Raw genomic sequence first — 6,881 nt, forward strand, 5'->3', positions numbered from 1 at the left:
ATTCAGTAAGCCCATATTGAGCACCTACTATGGGCCAGCTACTAAAATAAATACATGTTCTCCTGCAATTATTGACAGTGTGATGCACCCTGCATGCACGTGGATGGGACACTTTTGTTTCCTAGGTACCCCCTTTTCATCCTAGCACTTTGTACTCCTTTGTAGTCCATAAATTTCCTTCTCCTGATTTCGCATCACTACTTGACTATTTAATGGGCATTTTAAGCTCACCAGATCCTGATCTCCAAACCTATGACTTTGCTAGGTGTTTTCTTCATTCACCTGATTGCTAAGGCCAAAACAGCTGGAGTCACCTGGACACTCACTCACATTCCATGTGCCATCCTTGAGCAAACGTTAACTAGCTTTAACTGGCAATACCTTTGAAATCTAAGTTTAGGTATGAAGAACTCAATCAGCCCACCTGCTTTCCTAGATACTAGCCTCATCATTTTTAACCTGGACCAAAGCAAATAATTGCTCACCTGTTCTTCCCACTGACATCCATTCTTAAATACTTAAACATCATATATTCATTGTATATGGTACTGGGTTTCTTAAGGACATTTATATGCAAGTATATTATGTACTTTGCCCTCCTATATTCCTTTTCCTCCCCCTACCAGGTTGCTTCTATTTTCTTGCCATATATACATACATAATTTTTATATCTATTTTTAATCTAGGATTCGCAAGTGAGAGAAAACAGCCAATATTTATCTTTTTGAAACTGAAGTAATTGGCTTCATATGATAATCTCTGGTTGTCTCTGTTCTTTAAAATATTATTTACTTAGTGTGTGTGGAGACGGTAGGTGTGTGCCATGGCACACATGAGCAAGGCATCTCTTTGGGAATTGGTACACGCACACACAGCACACACACACACACACACACACACACACACACAGCACACACACACAGCACACACACACTCTCTCTTCACTTTGTTTCTGTTTTCTGTTCTGTGGAATTACAGATGCACTCCACACTGGGCTTTTTACAGCACTGTCAGGGGTCCAACTTAGACTTGTACAGCAAGTGATTTTACCTGCTGAACCAGCTCTGTAGCCCCTGTGTCTGTTCTTATCCTCTCTGCTTGATTTTCTATTCAGGAGGTGACACTTAAATGGTACATTTGATCCAGTCAGTGCTTACATCAAAATACTCTAATGACTCTATTACAATTAGGAAAATGTACAAAGTTTGTTCCAAGGGTCTTGTGCAGCTGGGCTCTTCACTGCCTCTTGGCCTAACTCTCTACCATGTTTTCTTTACCTTATTTCACCAACCTCCTTGCTGTTGCTAATATACTAAATACCCACACACTTTCATACTCTTTAGCCTTCAGTAATTTTCTGCTCCCCAAATCTTCATGTGATGTCGTTTCCTTGAGGTCTGGTGTATTTCACAGGAGGCCTTCCTTGGTCAGACTACCTAAAACAATATCTCTTGTTCCTTTCTGTCATATAAGTGTTCGCTGTTTTCCTTCGTGCCTTTATGAGATGACATTATGCGTATTTAATCATTCGCTTATGTCAATTTCTCATTAGAACTCAAGCTTTGAAGGGACAGAAAGTTTTGTTTCGTTCACTTCAATATTCTTATCTCCTATGTCTGTGTTTGATACAGAGCAAGAGGGCCGAGAGTATTTGTTCAATGAATGATTATATGGAATGATCCAACTTCGGCAGCCTATGTCGTATACACCTTAATATTCATGTAATTTTGGAGTCTCTGGGAGGTGGCAAAGGTGAGCGGTGGGGAAACTGCTTAGTAGTCCAAGAGCCACTCAAAAAGGATTATGTCTGATTGGAAGAAAGCAGAGCCACCCAGCGCTTCTCTTATTGCTTAGGGCTGAGGAGCTGGGGGCCAAGCACTTTCAGAATTCCCTGTGTCTGTATTTCCTCTCTGTTCATTTCTGTTTCTCTTTTCCCACTTGTTTAATTTCTCTTGATGGAAACTGTTCTGCATTGCAGGGGACAGTAGCCAAAGCTTGCCATTAACCATTTCTGTCTCCCAGAATCTTTGGTTGTTGTCATTGCCGGCTTCAGTAGGTTTAGACTCACTTAGGAGACACACTCAGAGAGGTTCAACTGAAGAGGAAAAACTGAATCCGAACACACATGGAACAATGCTATAGGCTGGGCTTCCAGATAGCGTAAAAAGGAGAAAGTAAACTGGGTACCAGCCCTCATCTCTCTCGGCTTTCTGACTATGAATGTGATGTGAGCAGCTGCCCCATGCTCCTGCCACTATGTTGTCTCTCTCTCTCTCTCTCCATGATAAACCGTACCATCAAACTGTGAACTAAAATAAACCTTGCCTTCATTAAGTACTTTTCAACAAGCATTTTGCCAAAACAATGAGAGAAAGTAACTGAAACTGATGTAATCTAAGAAACAATTCTGGCTGCTCTTGGTCATGTGGCTTTTGTTTAGTGCAACCACTGTTGCTAAGAGAAAAAAAATATTCTATGATTGGTTAAATGTATTTCATATACTTAGCCTTAAGTTCTGGAGTACAATCTATAAGCTATTGCAAGAGGGTGGAAAACCTTGCTGGAGGCCCAAAAAGCAAGCAAACAAATCAATCCAAGAAAACAATGCCCACCAGGAGCCTCTATCCTGGTTATCTTCTGATCCAGCTCCCTAATCTCAAATCTAAGTTCTAAGTAGAAAGAGCTTTGTAAGAGTAAGTACCAGTTTAAAGGACTGGCTTGCTAAAATCTCTGTGGGGCATTGAATACAGAAGACCACATCAGAAGCACTGGCTTTAGTAGTTTCAGTTGGGAGGGAGGCAGCTTTGTGACAGCAGCAGGAGCAGCAGCAGCAGCCACCTCAATGTGGCAATGCCTTTGTTATGGCATTAGAAGCTTTAGCAGCAGATTATCATCCCCAGGGAGTTAGTGGTAGAAGCCACTGGGGAGGTGGCTTCTACTAAAGGATTCTGCTAACGAACCCATGCAACAGACCTCTCTGGGAGACTCAGAGAAATAGTTGGGTTGGTGGAGTGTTTTGAAGAAGGACAATATGTAGACGGGGAGAACAGAGGAAAGTCTTTGATTTTTGAACTTGATTCTATTTGAAACCAGTGTTCAAGCTCACAAGGACATTTGCTGACCACAGAAACGCAAGGCGCAGTGCATCGTCCAGCAGGGCTGCATCCCCTAGAGGGCACAGAACTGTGTGGAAGTCACGAAAAGCTGTAAAATTGCCTCTCTCTGCAAAGCTTGAAAACAACAGAGAGCAGGTGGGTGCCAGTTCCAGAAAGCACTGAAATACCATGGCCAAGCTATGGTGTTCTGGTTCAAGAGATCTATTTTGCCTCTGATTTTATAGCCACCTATTTCCCTGTGCCTGGCCTAAAGCCCAGCCACAGACCAACATCATTAGAAAGATTTTTCTCCTGACACGATTTAGCTCTCCTGCCTGCCTCCCATCTCTGCAGCTTCACTCTTGACTACACATTCATCCCTGTACCCTGCCTCCAATGTGGCTTTACACCCTGAATTTAGACCTTTGCTTTATCGTCATAATTCACTGTAACTAGATCCTGGTAATTTGGTCTCAAGTTTTCCTACTTACCTGCTGGCCCAGCCAGGCTGTAGTCCTGTCTTGCATTGTCTGGCAGCCACCCATGACCTAGCATTGACAGCATCCTTTCACCTTATTTCCCTTGTCACTCGAATTGCTTTTTCTTTAGAATATAGAGATGCTGCACACGTTGCTATGTAACGTCTTCATATTTCAGCAGCTTGTCTGGCTGAAGGAACCTTCATAACCTCCTCTGCCAATCCATTCCACTTCCTAATCACCCTGATAGTCAAAGTTCTTCCCTCTGTCATACCGTTTAGTAGAATCCTGAGTACTGCTGAACAATAATCATCCTAAATGTCACCCACCTGAGAGCGATGAGAACAATGGTCCTTAGAGTATGTATTACTTAGAGTGTGCCCAGACTGTAGAAACACCTGTTTGGAATGGAGACCATGGTATCTTAAACATATGCTGCTGATAGGCCTGCGTCACTCTCGGAGCTTATTGGGATAAGATGAGGAGCTGATGAGATAGCTTTGTGGCCCCTGGGAAACTGATAATTCTCAAGGAAGAATATGTCAAACTGAAAGTGGAGGAAGGCAACTTCCCACGGCTGAATAAAGTCAATGAGATTGCGCAATAAATTCTGCTTGTAAACACCCAGACTTGTGCCTGGTAAAAATAAATTCTCTTTCACTCTGCATTACATCTTTTGATTTTAACTGTCACTGCCCTCTTGCCCGAGTTTAGGCACCCAACTCCTCCTGCTTAGACTTCTACAGTACCTCTTGGGTTCTGTGCCCTCACCCTTCCTCTCTTCTGCCATATTTTCCTCCCAGCAGTGAGGAAAGATGCAACAGTAATCTTTGAGAAATGTAAATTATACCATGGCATACTCTTGCTTAAAATCCTTTGAAATTGTGTTTAACTTAGAGTGGGATTCAAACTCCTCATGACGGCTCATAAAGTCCTACAGGATCTGACCCTTGGCCACCTCTCATTTCTCCCTGGAGATTAGTGTCTCCCATATTGACTGTGCTCCAGGCACACTGGATGTATTTCATTTCTTCCCACATGGGAAGCCCTTCCTTTTGTTGAGTGCCTACTCATGTGGCTACTTTGTTTGGAATGCTTTTTCCTAGACTTAAAAAAAAAAAAAAAAACACGGCTAGACTTTCTCAGTTTTTAGTTCTCAGCTAAAATGTCACCTCCTTAGAAAGGCTTTTCCCTTCCCACACTTGCTAAAGAAGCTCTTTCTCATACTATTTATTTCTTTGTCAGCCCTAACTGCTACAGCAGTTTGTGGATGTGTCTTTTTTTTTTTTTTTATTGATTCAATGTTGATCTTCCTCATAAGAATGTAAGTTCCAAGAAATCAGTGCTACACCACCCTGAGCTATAGCACAGTCCTTGGCACACAATAAGCATTCAATAAATACGTGTTGAAATTTTGTTTTGTTTTGTTTTTATGAGATAAAGTCAGTATGTAGCAGTATGTAACCCAAGCTAGCCTGAAGCTCCTGGCATTCTTCTGGATAAATCTTCTTAAATACTTGAATGACAGGTAGAACACCTGGAAATTTTCTTAATAGTAAATAGCCAAAACACGAATGAATTAATAAATGGTTACAATGTGTCTGAGACTTCACAGGCTTTGGAAAAGAAAGTAAAGATCTACCATCAGGGACTCTACATCCAGCCACACGAATCTTAGATGAAGCTAATTTCTTAAAAGGCACATCTTGAACAATTCAACAACAACAACAGATCATCTGAATAGACTCGCATCCATTAAATAAATTGAACCCATACTTAGTTACCTTCTAAAACATAAAGTAGCAGGCCAAGAATGGCTCGGTGGCAGACTCGATGATGAAACACTTTGGAAAAGAAATAATACCAATTCTCTGCAATCTCTTCTGAAAAATAGAAGCTGAGAAAACACTTTCTCACTCATTTCAAGAGGCCAGAAATGCCCTAATGCTATGTCCTGCCAAAGACACTTTAAAAAGAGAAACCCATAGCCTCACAAACCTTTACACAAAAATCATTAACAAAACACTAGCAAGCAAAATCTAACGCTATATAAAAGGAATTATATCCTGTGACAAAGTAGGATTTACTTCAGGTGTAATGGAGGGGTGATATCCAAAATACAATTGACATAGCAGATCACATGGTCAGATGATCATGTCAAGAGATACAGAAAAAGCATTGGACAAAATATAATCCCTATCCACAATAGATTTCCAGAAAATTTGGAATGGAAAGGAACTCTTTTATCTTATCAAAAAACATGCACAAAAAGCTATAGCTAGCATAGCGCACATGAGCGCTCACTCGCACTCACACACACACACACACACACACACACACACACACACAAAACGAGCACACCAATTTGAAGTTTCATTCAATGACTGGGGAAAACAGAGACATAACCGCTTCGCCGTTTTTATCTAAGAAGTGCTAGGTATTGCATCACCACACAAAGAGAAACAAAAGGGATATGGATTGGGAAGGAAAAGATAAGTCTTTGCAAAGGCATGGTGCTTTATACTAGTGGTTCTCAACCTTCCTAATGTGTGACCCTTTGATACAGTTTTCTCATGTTGTGATCACACCCAACCATAAAATTATTTTAGTGCTACTTCATAACTGTAATTTTGCTACTATTATGATTCATAATTTAAATATCTGTGCTTTCTGATAGTCCTAGGCAACCCCTATGAAAAGGTCATTTGACCTCCTAGATGGGTCACAATCCATACACAGGTTGAGAACAACTGACAGTCTCAAAAAACAACACCATCACCCTCAACAACAAATGCCTTCCTTGGAACCACTAAACAATTAAAACAAGGTTTTAGAATACTAGTTCTAATATACAAAAATAAATTGCACTCCTATATTCTGGCAATGAACAATTGGGAAAAACACAGTAAAATAAAACACTATTTATAATAATAACCCCAAATGAAATATTCTGGCAAAAAAACTAACAAAATATATACAAAATATATCTGAATAAACTCTGATAAAATAAGTAAAAGAATATATTAATAAGTGAAGAGGTATTCCATATTCTGAGGTGGCTCAATGGCCAAAGGCACTTGCCACCAAGACTGATGGCTTAAGTGCAGTTCCTGGGTACCCACACAGCTGGAGAAAATGACTCCTAACGGTTGTCCACTGACTGACACATACATATGTACGCATAAATACACACATAAATGTAGTAAAATTGACTTTTTAAAGTTACATTTATTTACTTCTCTCTCTCTCTCTCTCTCTCTCTCTCTCTCTCTCTCTCTGTGTGTGTGTGTGTATGTGTGTGTGTGTG

This window comes from Arvicanthis niloticus, chromosome X (assembly GCF_011762505.2).
Source record: "Arvicanthis niloticus isolate mArvNil1 chromosome X, mArvNil1.pat.X, whole genome shotgun sequence".
In the NCBI taxonomy this organism is placed as follows: Eukaryota; Metazoa; Chordata; class Mammalia; order Rodentia; family Muridae; genus Arvicanthis; species Arvicanthis niloticus.